Here is a 21,182-nt window from a genome sequence, read left to right as displayed (position 1 = left end):
GGGTTCGGGGCGGGTATGGTATAGCCTGTACCCGCCCCGTATACCCGCCCCGTATACCCGTTTAAAACCCGTTTAATTAAATATAATTTTTATATTTATATATAATATATTATTTATTATTTATTTTCCCAATAAGGCTGCCTAACCCATTTTCCCGTATACCCGTTTAAAACCAGTTTCCTACTTTCCCATTTGGCCATTTACCCTAACCCTAGAACAACCTCCCGCCCGCACGCCGCCGCGCATCTCTGATCTCACAGCCCGACTCGCCATTCTGCAGTCGCCGTTCCCCATTCTGCAGTCGCCGGACTCGCCATTCTGCAGTGAGTAGGCACAGCCCGTTCCCCATTCTGCAGTCGCCGCCGCGCATCTCGCCGGACTCGCCTGACTCGCCACCGCCGCGCATCTCCACAGCCCAGTGAGTAGTGGTTTGATTTGTATCTACAAGAGAAAGTTTGGATAAAAGAAACTGAGATTGACCTTTTAGCTTGGTGGAAAACAAATGGTGTCAAGTACCCAAGGTTGCAAAAGATTGCTCGAGATATATTGGCGATTCCAATATCTACCGTTGCTTCCGAGTCCGCTTTTAGTACAAGTGGTAGATTGGTAAGTCCACATCGTAGCCGTCTTCATCCAAAAACATTGGAAGCGTTAATGTGCGCCCAAAGTTGGTTGTTGAATGAAATCAAAGGTAAACAAACATTTTATTTTTTATTTTTAACTTAGCTACTATATAAACTTTTGACTTTTGTGATATGAATATAGCAACTTGTTCAGAAGAATCCGAGGCATATTGCCAAACTATTGAATATGATTGTGACGATGGTATTGAGGTAATACATATATATATGGTTTATCGTTTACATTTTAATATGGTTTAACATTGATTCTTATATAGTTTCCAATTAATATGTTAATGTTTGATTATCATAGCAATCCGGCGTGACAAGTGTTTGAATGGTTGAATGGGTGCGGTATGGACGTGTAAGAAGGATCAATCATGAAGTTAATTTCCGTTGTGATGGGAGAAATAAACATTTTTATGTATTAATAATGTCTTTTGTATGTGTAATGTGTTTGGATATTGAACTTTTTGTGTATTAATATTGTATTGTAATTTTGTATCATTTTCTTACAATCGGGTTTTAAACGGTGAACCCGACGGTTAAATGGGGATCCCCACGGGGAATTTAGCCCGTTTAAAAACCATTTATGCTAGACGGGTTCCCCGAATACCCGCGGTTTTCCCCGAATCCCCGATGGGGATTCCCCGTTTAGTCCCCGCGGGTTTTTAGACGGTTTTGGTAATGGGTTTTATAAACCGGGGCGGGTATGGGATTGGCATTCCCCGCCCCGAAACCGCCCCGTTGCCATCCCTAGCTGAAACTGTTGCTGAGCCTCTACGCGTGGCTTTGGAGGCTATATAATAGTCACGATTCACCTGCGCACGATTGTTTGTTGTTTTTACGGTTTCGTGTTACTTGTTTTATTTAAACGATGTTGAATCTTGATCGTGGTTGTTTGTAGTTGAACACCTTTTGAGAAATGTGTTATTTCGTTCTAATGGCATCCTGTTTCGGTTAGTGTGTGTTTTTACACTTTTACATGAAGAAGAAAGAGTGAAGGAAAAAAAACATATAAATAAAATTTGAGTTTGTTTTATTTTTATGTGGGCCAGAAACAAAAAAAAGACTGATAATCAACGTAGCATGGGCTTGTAATCTTGTATTGTGTTGTTGGCTAGTCTAGAGCAAATCTAAAACCCGGTTCAGCTATGGAACCGAGTTCGGGTATGACTGGGTATTGAAATATCGGGTATTGGTAATAACCGGGTTGGGTTCGGGTCCGGATATTGCTTCTAACAATCATACGCTATGCATCGGGTTCGGGTCGGGTATAAAACCGGATATTCTAAAACCAGGTATTTGAATACCCTATTTTTGGGTATTGAAAAAACCCTATTTGTGGGTTTTTTCGGGCTTTTTTCACGGTATTTTTCAGGTATAAATTGGATTTTTTTAAAAGTTGCACCTTTTAAGGATTTTTTTCGGGGATTTTTAAGGTATTTTTCGGATATACATCGAGTATTTGAAATACCCAGTTTCAGGTATTGGAAAAACCCGGTTCTGGGTATGGAACCGGTTCGGGTATGCAGGTATTACTGGGTACAAATCGGGCATGGTTCAGGTTTTAGTATCGAAATACATACCCTATTCGTACCCTACAGGTAGGGTCGGGTACGAGTATTAAAAAACCGGTTCGGGTATTCGGGTATTAGGGGTACAAATCGGGTCCAGTTCGGCTTTTAGTAACAAAATACATACCCTATCCGTACCCTACGGGTAGGGTCGGGTACGGGTTCAAATATTAAAAAAACACAGGTTCCGGGTTTTTATTTTGGGTCCGGTTCCGAGTTCGGGTTTATTGTGCACCTCTAGGCATTCGATAAATCATTTTTTGCAAACGAAAGTAAATGATTTGTTTTATTCAAAGTTTTAGTATAGGCCAATCTAAACGTAGATAACGCTAATACTTTGTATAAAGTTAAATACGATTTACAAATAGTCATCAAGTGTACACTTTAGGATGTGTTCTATCGTTTCTCATTACATCAAGTGTGCATTTACAAATTGTAAAGTAATTTGTTTAATTTATAAGGTATTCGTATTAGTATAACTTCATTATGCTATGAAATGTTAGTAGAACTTTTATCACTCTCAAATGTAATTGAACTTCTTGTAAGCAATAGCACATCGCTTACCCAGGCGTACAATAAGATTCCACGACCGTTCGTTACCAGACCATAGTGTATACCAAAAACCATTGATGACGTAATATATATCATTTACTCACATGTTGCCCTGTTTTGATAATTGCTTTTGTTAAAGAAATTTAACTGGCATGATGTTCAAAAGGCAAAATGTTTGTGTAAAGTTAACCACATAGTCACGGGCACATGCTCGTTTTAAGGCATTGAGTGGCTATCATGAACAAAGTTCATGTCATTCACTATTGCCAAAAGATGATTTTTTATTACACTTTTGAAAAAATGTAAAATTTGTTTTCAATGTAATGTTAAGCCTCTTGTTGTATGTTAGTGCATGCTATATGCTCCATAATTGCGTAAATCCAACAAAAGTCACATCTCTAGAAACTAACGTGCGACAAAATGGGGTCCACCTTGGTCTAAAAACCATTGCAACTTTTGGATCGATGGGTAAATGCACATCTTTATTCGACGTAACAATAACCAAACCGAAAATTAACGAAACCCAATCAAAATGAACCGAAAAAGGTAATTGGTTATTTTTTTGCATCCTCGAATCTGCCCCGAACCGAATTGTTCATATTTTCATATATTTCTAGCTTTTATACGATCAATTTCATGTTTTATACCAATATTTCAAGTATTTATACCCATATTTCATGTATTTGTATCTCTATTTCATGTATTTGTGCATCCATCTATAATATATATAAACGAAAACAAAAAAATCATATGTGTCGTGATGTGGTCGCTCCCTCTTTTTTTGGAGTCATCAGATTTGCTTGATTTTTAAATGGAGGCTTCTCATGCATTTGACCCGAATTCACGGGTATGGTTCTTACCAAACCCATATATTCCTTAAACGGGTTATAACATCTTATTAAATTAAAAATTATTTTCACCAAATTATTGATGTGAAAATCCTATAGATTAGGATATACTTACCAAACTTGTATAACTTTTAAATCGGGTTATAACATCTTAGTTATTTGTGAAACTTTTTTATCATCAAACTCTAAGTATATTATAAATTTCATTACAATAAATAAAATTAAACCCAAAAAAGTATATAAATATTAAAAACGAGTAATGTAAAACAGCCCCCGTAATACGGGGGATAAAAACTAGTTATATATATTTCTAGATAAAGGATAGAATACAGTAATCAATAACGTACCTTAACGTATAAAAATACATATATTTACGAAATTGATCTACGAAATAACGTACCTTAACGTACAAAAATACATATATTCACGAAATTGATCAATGAAATCACATCCCAACATCTCAGAATCATCAATACATGGGTAACTAATCATCGATTCACCGAAAAAAAATAGATTTGGATTGTTAATCGATCAATTTTTTTATGTTTCTTCACGAAACCCATTTTGATCGTATTACGATTTTCTTGAGCGTTTTTGTATCTTGGCTTGAGCGTTTTGTTTTTGCCTTGAGCGTGATTCACTTACGTTAAGGTACGTTAAGAATTATTGTATGTTAACCTGACTCTATATTTCCAAGTAAGTATTTTAGCCCAAGTTTAATTTTAGTTATTATCCGAACCAAACCGAAAAACAAAAAACTAACCAAATAAACGAAAGTCGAAAACCAATTGGTTAACCCCCCCCCCCCCCCCTCTCTCCCCCCCACACACACAATTCATGTAAATAAACAAAACATCAAGGGCACAACCGTCATTGACCACCAAACCCTAACCCCCTTCATTTATAAGTTATAACCACCATAATCCCATCTCTTCATCCTCCGAGACAAACCCTAGCCGCCAAAAATGAAATACAACCCACGAGTCACCAGCTCCCGCCGCAAGTGCCGCAAGGCACACTTCACCGCGCCGTCAAGCGTCCGCCGCGTGTTAATGAGCGCGCCGCTCTCCACGGAGCTCCGGACCAAGTACAACGTCCGCTCAATCCCTGTACGAAAAGACGACGAGGTTCAGGTCGTCCGTGGGACCTACAAGGGCCGTGAGGGGAAGGTGGTTCAGGTGTACCGTCGGAAATGGGTGATTCATATTGAGAGGATCACTCGTGAGAAGGTCAATGGTCAGACGGTCAATGTTGGGGTTAATCCTTCGAAGGTGGTTGTGACGAAGCTGAAGCTGGATAAGGATCGGAAGTCGTTGCTTGACCGGAAAGCTAAAGGACGTGGTGGTGATAAGAGTAAGGGTAAGTTTACGGCGGAGGACGTGGCGGCTGGTGCTTCCTTGCAGGATATTGATTAGGGTTTGTTTGTTTGTTTGTTCTCTTTTTATCAGTTTTTAATTTTGGTGATTTTTATTATGTTATGGATTTATTATATCGGATTACTCGGGTTAATGCTTTTAGACATTTGATTTTTGTTTGAAGTTATAATATAATTGTTATGGTTTGTGTTGTTGAATGTGATTAGGGTTTTGTTGTTAGGTGATAAAGGGGCTGTTTGGGTTGTTTGGATTACTCGGGTTAATGCAACTTATTACTCTTAACAAATTAAAGAATGGTGGATTTAACAACTTATTAAGACATATATTTAACTTGTAGAATATAAGCTAATTCTTATCAAACGGGATTTTGCTTATTTTGGAAAAGTTATAAGGTGTTTGGTATTTTAGTCACAAAGTTGTAACTTTTATTAAACTTATTGGAAAAGTTATAAGGAATCCCAAACACCTCATTAAAACCTTTTGGTTTTAGGACTTTCTAATTTTGTATGGATCACTTTAGCGAGGCATTTATTTGATGATTTTGAAACTAGTCTTCAGAGTTTGATTGATTTGGAAATTGATATTTTATTGTTGTTAGCCTTGTTTAATTATAGGTAAATAGATGTGTTGTGTATATGTTTTTTTTCCGGAAACAAGTTTTGGTTGTAGTTAACTGTAGAAAAATTCAGTTTGGTGCAACGAGTTCTGTTTTGAAACTGTACATTAATTAAGGTGGGAAACCCTGATAGAACTTGGTGTTTTTAACATTAATAAATTTTTAGCCTGTAAATAGTTTATATTCAAAATTTTGGAACCTAATAAATGTCTTGTTTTTTTTAGTTTTTATGATTTTAGAATTTCATAAATAAGAAATTGCAGGACATTTAATAAATTATTAAATTTTTTTATATTTCTTGTAATTGCTGTAGTTGATAAGTGTTTACTGTTTGTCAAGGTTCTGTAGTTTTTCTTCTCAACAAGTTATTTATTGTAAAAACCACCCAAGTATTTAACCCGTAACCGATTAGAACCTTGACTAACCAAGTAACGACAGCAACGATAAGACAAAAAAATGACGTATAGTATTTCAATAGAATGTGTTCCAAATTATTATTTGTAGATTCTAAATTTATAAATATAGATAAAAGACAGCATTTGATGTTTTATAAATTTTGCATTTGAGAAAAAAAATACCCAGATCAAAATGTTCACTTTGTTTGATTTAAAGAATATATTTTGCATTCAAAACCAGGTTTTTTAACCTGGTTTGGAAAATTTTTTTACTAAAACCAGAACTGGTTTAGTAAGAAACCGATTGTATGCACCGTTTTTGACAGTTGGCTAAAACCAGAATTGGTTTAGTAAGAAACCAATTATATGCATCTCTATTCATGGCTTACTCACTCTAGCCCTTAGGCTGAGGGGTGTGGGGGGCGCGAGTGGGGGCGCCAGCCAATAATATTGTGACGTGTGGCAGAGAGAGAAACTTGATAAGATGGGTGTTGGTTGTGGTGCTCGCGCCCCGGGACATGGTGTGGAGGGGCGCGAGAGGGGGCGCGAGCGGTTTTTTTTTTATTTTTTTATAAATGTATTAAAAAAACGTATTATTAAAAAAACTCATAAATTATTTAAAAAAACACACATTAATTAAAAAAACACATTAATATCTAAAAAGAAAATTAAAGTACTAAAAAAAACATTATTCTTATTTTTCGGCTTGGTCTTCTTTGATCAACCTCTTCCGGATACGTTCCTTTTGTTTTTCCATCAGCATTTGGTCGACCGGATTTAGGTTACTGAAGTCTCTTGTAAGGAAGTCCAAATCTCTCATTCTTTTTTTTTCCTTTTTGTCATTAGAGACCACCTCCATGGTTTTGTTGAATTTATTGAGGGATTCAACAAGATCGTTGATGTTTACGGCTTCCCCCTCAGCCGGTTTTTTCCTCCCCCGCAACGTTTAGGTCGAATCCAACCCCGCAACGTCCGGTGCCGACCATAAATCGTCGTAACTGTAATCTGAATCTAGGTTTTGGTACCAATTTCCAGCCATGTTTTTAAAAAAAGGTTTGGAAGATGGGGTGATTTTGGGTTTTGGGTGTGGTATGTGATATTGGTATGTGATATTGGTGTTGGTTTGGGTTTGATATTGGTTATATAGAGAAAAAAAAATTTTTTTTTTAATAAAAAACGAGCCCAACGGCTCTATTTACGCATTCCCAGGCCATTTACGCGTTATCCCAGCCGCTAGCCCATACGCGCCTGCCTGGATTTCCGCGCTCGCGCCCCTCTCGCGCCTCGGTGGTGTGGTGCTCGCGCCCCGGGGCGCGAGCGGATGGGCTCACGCGCCCTTTCTCGCGCTCCACACCCCTCAGCCTTATCATACTCACCAAAGAAGGTCAGCACAGTGGGTAGTTTGGCAGTTGTGGTCCAAAGACAGTTTTGTTAAACTAAATACCCAGATCAAATTTTATACGTATTCATATGGGTGAATTAGCGAGAAAGGACCGTTGGTGGAGGAATCTTCTTCTTTTAGGTTTCTTTCATTTTTTTGTGACTGGACACGATGAAATGAAATACGTTTATGGATAGAGCACATACCTTTCATAAATATGGAATCACTAACCTGCACTAGACGTCTCGTTATAAGTGTTAAACCAGTGAACATCACTAAACTAATCAACAAGATTATAGTATGCCGAAATCTGCAAAAGCATGTCTATGCCTAATTATCTGAATTTCTTTATTTTATGGTATATATCCAATCAAAGACTAACTTGAAAATGTGTACAATCAACTAACCAAGTGGCAACACTCAGATAACTACAAATTCATTTTTACAGACAAGTTAGGTTCATAAGATACCATTACATGCCTGTGAGATCTTATGTGATCAACTATAAAAGCGAATGCGAGCATGTGCCATTATTAAGGCAATGGTTCAAGCTTGGAATAGGTCGATGCAACTTAAAACCATCATTTTCCTTTCACCATGTGAACATGGGACTCCTTTTGTTTAGACTTCAGACCATGGTTTGACCCTAATGTTATGATCTATTGCCACCGACCATTTATTTCAAGAATTTCCTTTTGAAAGAATTATGTCAAAATAAAGCAACTAGAACCATTGCCATCGTCTACCAATTGGCACCACCTATCCGTCGTCACCACTCCACTGCTACAACTATTGTTGTAACTATTACTTTTGTGCTACCAGCCTACCACTGTCTACCCTTTTTGGTCACCGTTGCACCCAATCCAACGATTGATGTTGCCACGGGCTTCACCACTTTAGTTGTGGAAGGTGGGTGTGAGAATGCTCGAGTTTACAACGTCTGTGGGAGCTATGGTGGCATGGCAAAGGATGTCAGCGAGAAGATACATAAACACATTCACGTATAAAATATAAAGTAATATTTATTTTATAATTTTATAAAAATAAAATGAGCGAGAAGATGCTGTAAAGATATTTATTTTGAATAATAATATTAGTCGTAATCTATGTCAATATGTCATTCTCATTTACGTGTCAAAACTAATAACCTAAATAAAGTCAATTGCATGTTTTTTTAGAAACACATGTACATTTCAACATCAATAATTTCTTTAGGAAATTAAAAAAAACGAAAGTAAACCGTACTATTATACGTTATGTTTTTCATCATAAAAGAAATACTAGTTGTTCACTTATTTGACTACTTGAAATGAATTATGATGGAAAACGAAAACTCAACCATGTAATTAGTGTTCAAAAATTAAATACACAAACAATTTTCTAATTTATCCATGACCAATGCTAACATAATGAAGACTAAAATACCAATTTGCAGCCCACTTTTCTTGAATAAACATGGCCACTATATTTTTATTTTAGGTATACATATGCTCACTTTTTATTGAACCCCTACTCCTTCCTTCTTGTCTACATTTGTTCATGGAAATGAATTCATATCGAAGAAGATTTGCAAAGGGAAGCAAATACCAACGTTTGAATAATGGAATCCAGAAGACAAAGATATCATGGAGGGTAAAAAGGCTACGTTGGAGATTAATAACACCAAGAAGCCTATGGAACAACTTGAAGAACGCGTACATCGAATTGATGTCGAGCATGGCTGTAAAAGTTGGCTACTTGGCTGCGGGCAACAGTTTTCCGACTCAAAGACTTCCGGCTCGAGCACCTAGTCGCCGCATCTCTTCCAATGATCGGTTTAATGATAGGTTGGTTTATGAAATTTACAAGAACTTCATTGCTTCTCGTGAATTGGCCACTGTTTAGCCCCCAAGTGAAGACTAGTTTGAAGAATAACACTGGTATGTTTGAATGGTTAAGACCATCTTTTTATAACTTACTAGAAAAATGTATAATCACTTCATGTTCCAAGGTATGGCTTTAAAGATTATATGTAATTGGAAACTAATTCTATAAATAAATGGTTTCTTTTTATTTCCTTTACTTAAAAGGTTGATAAATGATTAATTAAGTCTTTGCCGTATAATGACTACAAAACAGACAACTTTCAGCGACGAGCATACCCGTCAAAAATCCCTTAGTAAAAGTATGTCGGAAAACATGACTTGAGTAATGGATAGTTATAGTTGAAAGTGTACTTGTTTGTAACAATTACGAATTTGAATACAACTGATAAATGATATTTAGATACACGTGCTTGTCGGGAAATGAATAGTTATAGTAGAAAGCCGTCGATTGTAATTTGTTGCATATATTGAACCGGGTTTTGAGTTTTTTTTTTGAACGAGAATAACGGCGGAAACATTTTAGTTTTTTTGGATTTTTCGCTTTTTATTTATATTTTAAGTTATGATTTTTTTATTATTTTTTTTGTAAATATTTTAGGGGTTTTCTATTAAGATAAAAAACACTCAAAAAAATATTCAAAAATAATAATAAAAAAATTATAACTCAAAATATAAATTATAAACAAAAAAAGTAAAAACACTAAAAAGTTTCCTGCGTTGTCCTCGTTCCATAAAAAAAGATAAAAAATAAAAAAAACCACCTAAAATCGAACCGAAACCGAAAGAATCGACGAAAATGAAACAAATAAACAAAAAGCCAAAACCGGACCACATCAATCGAAATCGAAATCGAAAAACTCAATCAAAACGAAACTAAAAGAATTCAAACCGAACAAAAACAAAACTGAAAAAACGAACAAAAACGAGTCCGGAATCGACCAGAAAGAAACAAAAGAAACCAAAACCTAACACGTCACGGGTGAAAACTCGTGTTGGCTTGAAACCTGAACCGAACCCGTCCAATCTGAAACCTGTCTTGTACGAAAACTCGTTCCGATCTGAAAACTGTCACATTTCCTTAGGACACTAATCCACATCGACCCATTTCTTTGAACTTGTCGACCCATTTTGACCCGAAAATAAAAGGATGAAATTTCAAATGACTCATTTTGACCCATTTAGTTAAAACATTTTACCCAAACCAACTCATTTAACTTTTAAAACAACTCAAATTGACTCATTTAAAAGGGTTTGGGTCAAGATTGACACCCCTATTCTAAAGTATTAGATGATTATAGATTAGGTATATTACATCAATTCGGCCCTATCTATTTAACGTTTTGTTTACTTTGTGTGACCAGTGACCTACCTAATGGCTAATGCACCTTCTTTAATATACATTAGTCCGGTTTTCATTCAACCATAGTTGTTTAGCTTCTTTTTCTTTCTTTAATTGCCGGCTTGCTACTACAGTACTACAGTAGAGCCTTGTGACTCAAGGTGAACTCAAGCTCAGGGCTGTTTCCGAGTGCCCAAAACACATATAAAAGAGACTTTGCATAAATTTTTATAGCCCAATTTCACTTGTTAGTAGTCTATTTTTTCCCCAGTTTTAAAACGTTAAACAGATAGGATTAACTAGAGGTGCACAAAAAACCCGTACCCGGAACCGGACCCGAAAAAAATACCAGGAACCGGTTTTTTTTATACCTGGGTATTCTATACCCGAAACCGGAACCGACCCTACTACCCGTAGGGTATGGATAGGGTATGCCTTTTGAGCTCAATACCCGTACCCGGAACCGTACCCGATTTATACCCGTAAATACCCGAAACCGGTCATACCCCATACCCATACCCGGTTATACCCGATACCCGATAACAGTTTTCTAATACTCAAAATAATACATGAGTTTTTATAGTATCTTTTTATGTTTACTTCACAACTTTTATGTTTAAATTTTTATTAAATGCATATTAATAAGTAAATGATTTGTATTTAAGTGGATTTATGGTATTTGTAATATAGTTTAGTTATTTTTATAAATTACAAAGCAAATTTAAATTTTAAACAAATATAAAAATGAATAAATAATTTAAAAATTCAAAACGGGGTATTAATACCCAGTCGTACCCAGTTCCAATACCCGAACCCAATTATACCCTACCCGGGTATATAAGGTTGAGTTTTTCTCGCCAATACCCTACCCGAACCCTACTCGATTTCTCTCAATACCCGATTTTCCAATACCCGATCATACCCGAAACAGGTTTCATACCCAAACCCGGGTATTAAAAAATCTCGATTTGTGCACCTCTAGAGTTAACTAAGTCCATTTTCTTTTCTTTTTCCCACTTATATTGCTATGCTCTTTTTTTAGTTATTCCTGTCAAATTTCATTTGCTAATGTTTTAAAAAAGCTTATATATATAATTTTTCTAAATTTTTGTATGACCCAGACCGAAACCGTGCCCTAAGCGATCCCCAAGCCCTGACTTGGGATGGGCCGACTATGCAATCAAGCTAAACCGAATGGCTATATAAAATTATTTTGAATAGCCACACTCGTTTGACTTAAACATATGTATATAAGAGCTCAAGTGTAGTCGTTATAAGCTCATACTTAACTCGTATTACTCACGCTTTTTTCCTTTGGTCCCAACCACAAGCTATCGTTACTGTGACCGGCCCTACAACCAATGGTGAATCATAGACTTTTATATTGGGGTGGAGGGTGGGGGAGGGAGGACGGACCCCGGTCCTTCCTATCTTCATCATTGCCCGCAACCATGGGTTTCCCCGGAACTATCACAAGGTATTACACAAAAAAACTAGAAACCGTGAGTCAATGTATATTCTAATTTCTCATTTGGTCTTGAGTAAATCCATTTACAGCTAACAATCTAACATGACCTTGATTATAGTATAACTAGCTTTTACCCCCCATATTACGAGGTTGCTTTAAATTATTCGTTTATAATATTTATATATTTTTTAGAGTTTAATTTTATTTATAAGGAAGTTAATAATATAATTAGGATTTGATGATGAAAGGGTTTCACAAATAAATAAAATGTTATAACCCGGTTTAATAGCTATCTGGGATTGGTGAGACCTATGACCGGTTTTTTTGTACTATAAAGTTGTTTCTTAATTATAAAAAATATTTTTAACAAAATCGGATATTAATTTTTAGCATATCCCTATTTTATAAGATTTCCATATCAAATATTTGATAAAATTAAATTTTAATATAATGAGATGTTATAACCCGTTTAAGAGCTATTTGAGTTTGGTGAGACGGTCAAATGCATTAGAATCCTTCATTTGCAAATAAAGCAATCCGGTGCCTTGAGAGAATTTAAGGAGGTTTCTTATATATATATATATATATATATAGGATGAGTATCATTACAGAATCCTTAAATTATTTAAGAACTTGAAGGAACCATTGAAAACTAACGTTTTTTATAAAAAAATTTGTATGTTAATGTTATTTGAGTGTAGTTTTATCATTTTGTATATCTATATTTATAATTACAGTTTTGAAAATTAGTTTTTATACATATCTATGTTTTATTTTACACCTATGTAAATTTGTTAATAAATAAATTTCACACATATGTAAACTTGTGATTTATATATGTAATCAAATTTTTTTATATAAAATATGATAAAACTACTCTTAAATAATGTTAGTATATAAAAAAAATAAAAAAATATTTGATTGTTTAGAGTTCCTAACAGTTCTTAACTTTTTTGGAGTTCTTAAATGATACCAACCATATATATATATATACTAGTTTTTATCCCCCGTATTACGGGGGTTGTTTTATATTGTTTGTTCTAATATTTATTTATTTTTTGAATTTATATTTTTTTATTTTATGAAAGTTAATTATAAACTTATGGTTTAATGATAAATTGTTTCACAAATAATGAGATGTTATAACCCGGTTTTAAAGCTATATGGTTTTGATGAGACCCAAGACCTGTTTATTTTTTTTACTATAAAATTGGTTTTATAATTATAAATAATATTTATGAAAGTTAATTATATACTTATGGTTTGATGAGACCTAAGACCCGTTTATTTTTTTTACTATAAAATTGGTTTTTTAATTTAAAAATATATATATATATATATATATATATATATATATATATATATCATTTTAAATTAAATAAGATATTAATTTTTAGTATATCATATTTTATAAGATTTTTACATCAATAATTTGGTGAAAATAATTTTTAATTTAATGAGATGTTATAACCCGTTTAAGGAATATCTTGGTTTGGTAAGACCCATACCCATTAATTCGGCTCAAATGCATGAGAAACCTCCATTTAAAAATCAAGCAAATCTGATGACTCCAAAAAAAGAGGGGAGCGACCACATCGTGATACGTATGATTTTTATGTTTTCATTTATATATATTATAGATTTAAGATAAGATATCGCATTCAACAATTTCAAAGCAAGACAAAGCTTACTAATTAACACAACAAAACAATTTCCTGATAAATTTGGGGCACGTGCATAGGTTACAGTTGGTAGCGTGTTGGGCCGGCTAAACCCCTTGGAAACCTACCTTCGGCTATAAATACCCCAATGGTATGATCATCTTAGAACATCTTGTATCATCATATATACCTGATATCTGCTCTAGCAATCTCTTAATATACTTTTATATTTAAAGAGCAATCTAGTCTGATTCTCACGCCGGAGGGTGGTCACAAGGAGGAACCCCCCCTTCTCAGTGACGAGCTCACGGTGTCTGTTTTGCAGGTTATCAGAAGAACCATCTTCCAAGGGTCTAACCCCTCGAGGGAAACATTACTTAGCCCCCAGATTACCCATAATCTGCCCGGGGTCACTTAGTGTTTCTTCATTGGCGCCATCCGTGCATAAAGCTAGAACTTCATTTTTCTCCAGTTTTTTCAAACTTCTAGAAAGATGGTTAAAGAAACTCTGGTAACCACAACCCCAGCTACTGGAGGGAATACCGGCAACACAGTTTTTACAAACACTACCCCGGTTACCCAAGCCGGGGCAAGTGAAGTAAATTTTACGAACACTACCCCAGTTACCCAAGCTGGGGCAAGTGCAGTAAATAATCGCCCACTGGGATTCACCGATACCCAGTTTAAAAAACGAACAAGACTCCCCCGCCAAACTCTCGATGAAGTTAAGGCATGGGCGGAGGCACGACAAAAGGAATTCCAAGCTGAGTTGGACGAACGCTTGCGTTCCGTCCAACAGGCCGACGAATTCGAAGAATACTTGGACAATGACTCGGAGGAATCCGACTCCGACGCGAACCCTCGCCATAGGGCAAAAGGGAAGCGTAAGGAAACGGACTCCCAACCGAGAAGGCATTTTGGACAAACCTTCAAACCAAAAAGCACAGGTGGAAGTTCACGAGACTTCTCCAAAACGTACAGACCGAACGTTGCAAATGCGGGAACGTCCAAATTTGCAAGGGACATTGCGGAAGCAATTGCCCCAAAAAGTGCCAAACAAATGCCGAACATAGGCACTTATGATGGTATGTCTGACCCAGACGACCATTTGAACAGGTTCATAGCAGGGGCAACCGTCAGCAACTGGACGGAACCCACGTGGTGTTACATGTTTCAAATGACGCTGGTGGGGGCTGCTAGGGTTTGGTTCGATCGTTTACCGGTTAACCACATTTACGACTGGGCAGACTTCCAGCAGAAGTTTAGCCAACACTTCAGCCAGCAGCGAAAGTATACCGAGGAGCAATGGACAATCCTCAAATGCATACGGGAAGAAGATGAATCTCTGCCAAACTTCATCACTCGCTTCAACTCAAAGAAGTTAAGTTTGGGCAATATCAGCGAGGATCTTGTTCGCGCAGCCTTCATCCAGGGCGCGCAGGACCCAGAGCTTATCCGCACCCTAACGGGTAAAGATGGAATGCCATCCACATGGGATGGCATCATGACAGCAGCCAAACGCTATGCGGAAACGGAGAAGCAACTGGGTAGAGACCTTCCGCAGAGCACAAACCTTTACACCCAGAGGACGAGAGAGGACAACGTCCTCACCGCCCGATTGAACAAAAAACGGAAGCAAGGCATTTGGCAGTCAAGGGTAAACTTTGACACCTCATCCGGCCTACAGCACCGATTGGGTGAAAGGGATAATGTAAAGCCGCACCGGAACTCCAGATGGACGCCACTTACCAAAAGCGTCACTGACATATTTGCTACTGAAGAACTCCCATGGCCAAAGCCTCCAGTAATCCGACATCGTCACGATGCTGATCGGAGCAAGTACTGTGACTATCACAGAACAAAAGGCCACAACACTGAAGAATGCATAGACGTAAAAGACATGGTCGAAACATTCGTCAGAGATGGGACGCTCGCGCACCTCGTGGCAAAATAAAAGCTAAGCAGGCAGGCAGGTGCGTGTGGAACCACGGCTGGGGTAAACACGAATAAAAAATCAGCTTCAATAGAGACTACATGCTGCGTAAAGAACGAGATCCCGAAACAGGTGCGTGTCGGCTCGATGGCACTCCTGTCCCAACATGGAAGGGAGTTCAATTACACAGTTTGCATGTAATCAATTCCAATTTGTAAAGAGAAGGCCAGGAGCCACTTCTAATGGAAATGATTCTCTTTAAGAATATCGAAGCTGATGATTTTACATTTATACTTTTCTGGACACTAATATGCCGGTTTTTCACCGCATAATTACGTGAAGTCAGTGAATGGGAAGGCGGTCCTACCCGCACGAACCCAATAACGTGACAAACCTTCAAGCAGGTCAGTTGAAGGGGAAAAAGTTCAGTACCCAAAAATGAAAGTGCCGGTCTATCCGCATGAATCATTAAGGAAAACTGAATAATAACCTGTCAACAACCGCGCGTCGAACGGTTAAAACTATCCAACACTGGTGACGACATTCACATTACGTGAAGTCGTTGCGTGGGAAGGCGGTCTTACCCGCACGAACCCAATAACGTGGCAAACCTTCACGCAGGTCAGTTGAAGGAGTTCATCCCATTAAATGAAAGTGCCGGTCTATCCGCATGAATCATGAAAGGAAAATGAACACTAACCTATCGACAACCGCGCGTCGAACGGTTCAAAACAAAATTCTTAAAAAGGTGAGAAAACCTACACGCAGGTCAGGTATGGGTAAAGTTTTGCCATCCTAAGTGCAAGTGACGGTTCTACCCGCACAATCACGAAAGAGGAAGCAAAACTTCACACCTATCATCAACCACGTTCAAAGGTTAACTTATCCTCAAAAAGTAAGAAAAACCAGCACGCAGGTTAGATAAAAGTTAAAGTTTAGCCATCCTACCAAGTGCAAGTGACGGTTCTACCCGCACAATCACGAAGGAGGAAGCGAAACTTTAACCCACTATCAACCACGTTCAAAGGTTCTTATTCTAAACACTTGGAAAATTGCTATTTTAAACTAAGTATGCAAGTCATAAGTTTATAAAGCAAAGAATCCAATGAAAGGAATAACAATCGTATATTTCAATGATATATTACAACAGTGGCCGGGTAACTACCCGCCTAAAAGAAATCTATACAAAGCGAAGTCTATCTTAGCAGTGGGAAGGGACCTTCAGGATCAGGCTTCAGGGCCACCTCCGCTTGGACCAGCACCGTCAGAGCGCGGCTGCCCAAGGAAAGCCTTAAGGATGTTTAGCCCATCATCAGCAGCAGCAGCTTCGTTCACCTTCTCCACCACTGGATGCGGGAAGGCAGCGTACTGGTTCACAGCTTGGTCATAAGCAGCTTCAGTATTAACATTGAATAAAGGGAAGTTGGAGGGCGGAAAGCCTCTCTCAGCAAACCCTAGACCAAGCAGGAAGCCAGTCTTCTCCCCATCCTCATGAGAAGCGTTGAGGGCTGTGCTCATCGCATCGTCATAAGAGGTCTCTGAAAGGACCCGACGCACAACCTACAAAAGAATACAAGTTAGAACATTTTCTAATTACGAGCGGAAAGCGTAAAGAAAAAGATAAAGATACCTGAGGCAACGCTTCTCGAAGCAGCCATTGGAGGGTAGCTTGACTTTCTTTGTAAGCACGTTCGGCTCCGCTCTTATCAAGGTTGGCAAGTTGAACTTCCTTGGCGGCAGCCTCTTCGACGCTTTTGAGTTTCCTTTCAGTGCGGTCAAGCACCCCCCTCTGGTCAAGGATCTCCTGCAGCTTCTTGGCATCTTCCATTGCCAAGGCGTCATGAGCATGCTGAAGAGCCTTTAATTTGCATTTAAGCTGCTCATTCTCTTCGCGAAGCGGCTCAGCAACAGCTTCAGCCTTGGCAGCCCTCTCAGTTGAGTTTCGCGCAGTCTCCTTGGCCAGCCGAAGCTGTTCATTCACAGCTTGGGCAGCCTTGGAGCGGGCCTTGAGTCGCGCCTGGACTTCAACCTCGAGGGCCTTGAATGCCTTCTCCTTCTCGGCTGCGGCAGCGGCCAACTGCCGGTTCTCCTCCCGAAGAGCCCGCGCTTCAGATACATCTTTGGCGCGAGCTGCTTTTAACTTGTCGTTTTCACGACAAAGCAGCTCGACGCGGGGCTGCGTCCGGGCCTGGAGAACCCGAAGCTCATTGGTTAGCCTACCCTCTTGGTAGCTAGCCATGGCTTCCCCCAACGCACCATGAGGAGCAGCGTGGCGAGCCCAGTCCACGCACTCCACAGGGGTACGAAGGGTTGTTCCTCGGCGTATGTTCCATCTTGGAACATACACTTCATTGGAATCCGACACTGCAAAAGAAACAAAGGCAGTTAGGAAAAGATGATAAAAATATACAAAGGAAAAAGAACCCTACGTACCTGTAGGGTCAATAACAGGCCGATAGCCGCCAAACCCATCACCTGAACCTAAAGGAAATCCATCCAACAGGTCAGGTAGACGGGAAGGTGGCATAGATCGGCGGGAAGCCCGGCGCGTACCTGATGGTCCGGCCATCGGTGCCGGTGGCGCAGGTATAGTGGCAGCCGCTGTGGTAGCCATTGTTGGCGCCACCTCCTCAGCAACAGTAACCGCCGGCTCCGTGAAAGATGCTGTAAAAATTGCACTCACGGCCGGCGGAGACAACTTCTCAGCTGGAACAGCCTCAGGAAGGCTGGAACCAGCGGAAGCAGGCACAGACGCCTGGGTCGACGCCTCGGGAAGGCTGACCGAGCCTTCCCTCATTGGCGGGGGAATACTTGCTCCAACTCCACCCTGGAATGCGTCAACATCCACACCTGCACAAGCAAAAGTGTTAGATAAACAACAAATCTAGACAAGAATTATGGGGGTACTTACGGGGTTTCTTGAGCTTGAACGTACGGACGAGCGGGGGCGAACCCGATGGAGCCGGCCTCTTGACACCGGTAACCGTCGTCGTCGCTGCCTCCCCGGAGGTAACACCTACAGCCTCCGGAGCGGTGGTCTCCTCACCACCGGGCTTCCCCGCCACCTCTACACTATCTGACTCCGAGTCAGATAGGACTACCGGGTCGGCCGTAGAGGCCACCTTCTCCTTGCCTTTCCCGACGGCAGCCTTTTTCTTCCGCACCAGTGGAGGACCTTCTGCGGATTCCTCAGAAGAAGAAATGTCAACTCCAGCAGCAGGCACAGCATTGAGAGGTTCAGGGTAGAAGATAGGCTTACCTGGCCGTCGGTGGCTCAGGATCTCTTGGCCTGGCGGGTAAACCTCCACGAACCGACCCGCGGTCTGCTCTAAGATGGGCAACTCGTTCTCGTCCAGAGCACGAGTACCCATCCGCGCGGGACCATCTTCCTCCCGCGGGTTCAGGAGCGACTGAAGATCGTTCCCCTCTGAAATCAACAAGAAAGTTAGAAAAAATCGAAGTCAGCAAAATGAAACAAGACGTACCATAAGGGACAGAGTTCGAACCATATTCAAGGACGATCGGAACCTTATCCGCATTCGCCGCCTTCCACACCCGGCTCATCCCCAGCATCACCATCGCCGACTCCGGAAAACGGAAAACCGGGGACTGGACCCGGGATATCTTCGAGAACCATTCCGCCTCCTCGTAGTTGAGGGCGGGAAGGTTCGGAAGCGCCTGGCCATTCTTGAACTTCATGGCGATGGGGATGGCGCGAGCGGATATGAAGAAGAACTCTCTTCTCCACGAGCGAAGACTCCGCTCGGTGGTACAAATCTTTAAACCCTTGATACGGGTTGTAAGAGTGTACCACCCCTGGATGCACCTCCAAGTGTAGAAGGTCATCAGACGGTCAACGAGGGGCTCAAGGCCCAGTATCCGGCACACCCACTCAAAGTGCCGGACCTTGGCAATGGCCATGGGGTGCACCTCTGTCAGGTGCACACCGTGCCTCTCCAGAACACGGTACACAAACTTTGTCAACAGAAACCTAAGGTTTCCGTAGACAAAGAATGCAGCATAAACCCCGATCTTGCCACTAGGGGCATCGTACACAGTATGGTGGGGTTCAGGAAACTCAGGCTCGAGAGACTCGAGCATGAACTTCCTGACGATATACTGGTACAGATCGACAGGAAGAGAGCACTGGCATTCGCCAGCAGTCTTCTGGTCATCAGCATCATGAGAAGGCATGGTGGAAGAAAGATGAAAAGAGATTTCAGGGTAATGCTTTACTGAACAGAAAAATTCGCCGGAAATTACTTGAGAAGAAGAGATGAAAGTGAAAAGTGTGAATTGCAAATAACCCTCTCCCCCTTTATATACTAATCGCAATTAATGCGGTGAATTTAATGCGAAGGAGAGAGAATTCGAAGGTGCAATGAAACTATGACACGTGGCAAAAAGCAGACTGGCAACAGCTGTTGACAGGACGTGTGCCAGTAATTTCGCGGCCACGCGCCCGAAAAATCGCGCCCACGCGCCTGAAAAAGCGTCTGGAATGACCATATAACGTCACGTCACCATAACTTCCTGCACGTCCTGACACAGTCAGAAGAAACCGTCGCGCGACGTTTCAGAGGTTTGGACTGTTCCTATCTTTCCACCAACCTTTCGAATTTCAAAATTCAAAATTTAAAAAAGAAGCGGGAAAATACCCCCTTACCTTGGCGAACAAATAACCATAAGACGGATGCGGGTACAGTGTTAAGGCAAAACCCTTCACATACCTAGCACCCGCAGGGAATTGAAGCCAAGAAAACCTTGGCGAACAAGTAACCATAAGACGGATGCGGGTACAGTGTTAAGGCAAAACCCTTCACATACCTAGCACCCGCAGGGAATTGAAGCCAAGAAAACCTTGGCGAACAAGTAACCATAAGACGGATGCGGGTACAGTGTTAAGGCAAAACCCTTCACATACCTAGCACCCGCAGGGAATTGAAGCCAAGTACCTCGGCAACCAAGTAACTATAAGACAGGTGCGGGTACAGTGTAAAGGCAAAACCCTTCACATACCTAGCACCCGCAGGGAATTGACGCCAGGAATACCTTGGAAGTAAAGTAACCGTAAGACGAGCGCATGTACAGTGTTAAGGCAAAACCCTTCACATACCTAGCGCTCCGCTGGGAATTGAAACCAAGAAGGATCTTCTGGGCAATGCTTGCGGAAAAGGAAATAACATCCCCGCATAGCGGGAACGTCGAGAACTACGTTGTTTGAAGCTCCAGGATGGAATTGGTGGTTTTAACATAATTGATCACTATGTTCAAAACTACCAAAACCTCATGAAGAATCCACACAACTGGGACTCAATGCTCCTGACCTGCGAGGAGGTTACAGACCTACCCGCATCATACCCAAAGACCAAGCAGGAAACTCGGGCATTTCTGCAAGTGACAAGGACTTCCCATGGAAAACCTTACAAAACCCTTTTCAAAACCCTTTTAAGTCCAAAAGTTCACCTCACTTTATTAAACACGCATGAGAAGAACATTGGACTGGGGGGACTTGAAGAGGTAAGTCCCAGCAGAGCCCAGTTGGACCCGC

General features: G+C 40.1%; 1 pseudogene; it reads left to right on the top strand.

Annotated features, from left to right (window-relative positions):
• Positions 1 to 4,543: 4,543 nt before the first annotated feature.
• LOC143530902 (large ribosomal subunit protein uL24z pseudogene) lies at positions 4,544 to 5,083 on the top strand (annotated as a pseudogene).
• The last annotated feature ends 16,099 nt before the right edge of the window (positions 5,084 to 21,182 follow it).

The sequence above is a fragment of the Bidens hawaiensis genome, unplaced genomic scaffold (assembly GCF_021521415.1).
Source record: "Bidens hawaiensis isolate Kalapana, Puna unplaced genomic scaffold, B.hawaiensis_p1.1 tig00009067_1, whole genome shotgun sequence".
NCBI classification, from domain to species: Eukaryota; Viridiplantae; Streptophyta; class Magnoliopsida; order Asterales; family Asteraceae; genus Bidens; species Bidens hawaiensis.
This window is presented reverse-complemented; position numbering and strand designations above follow the sequence as displayed.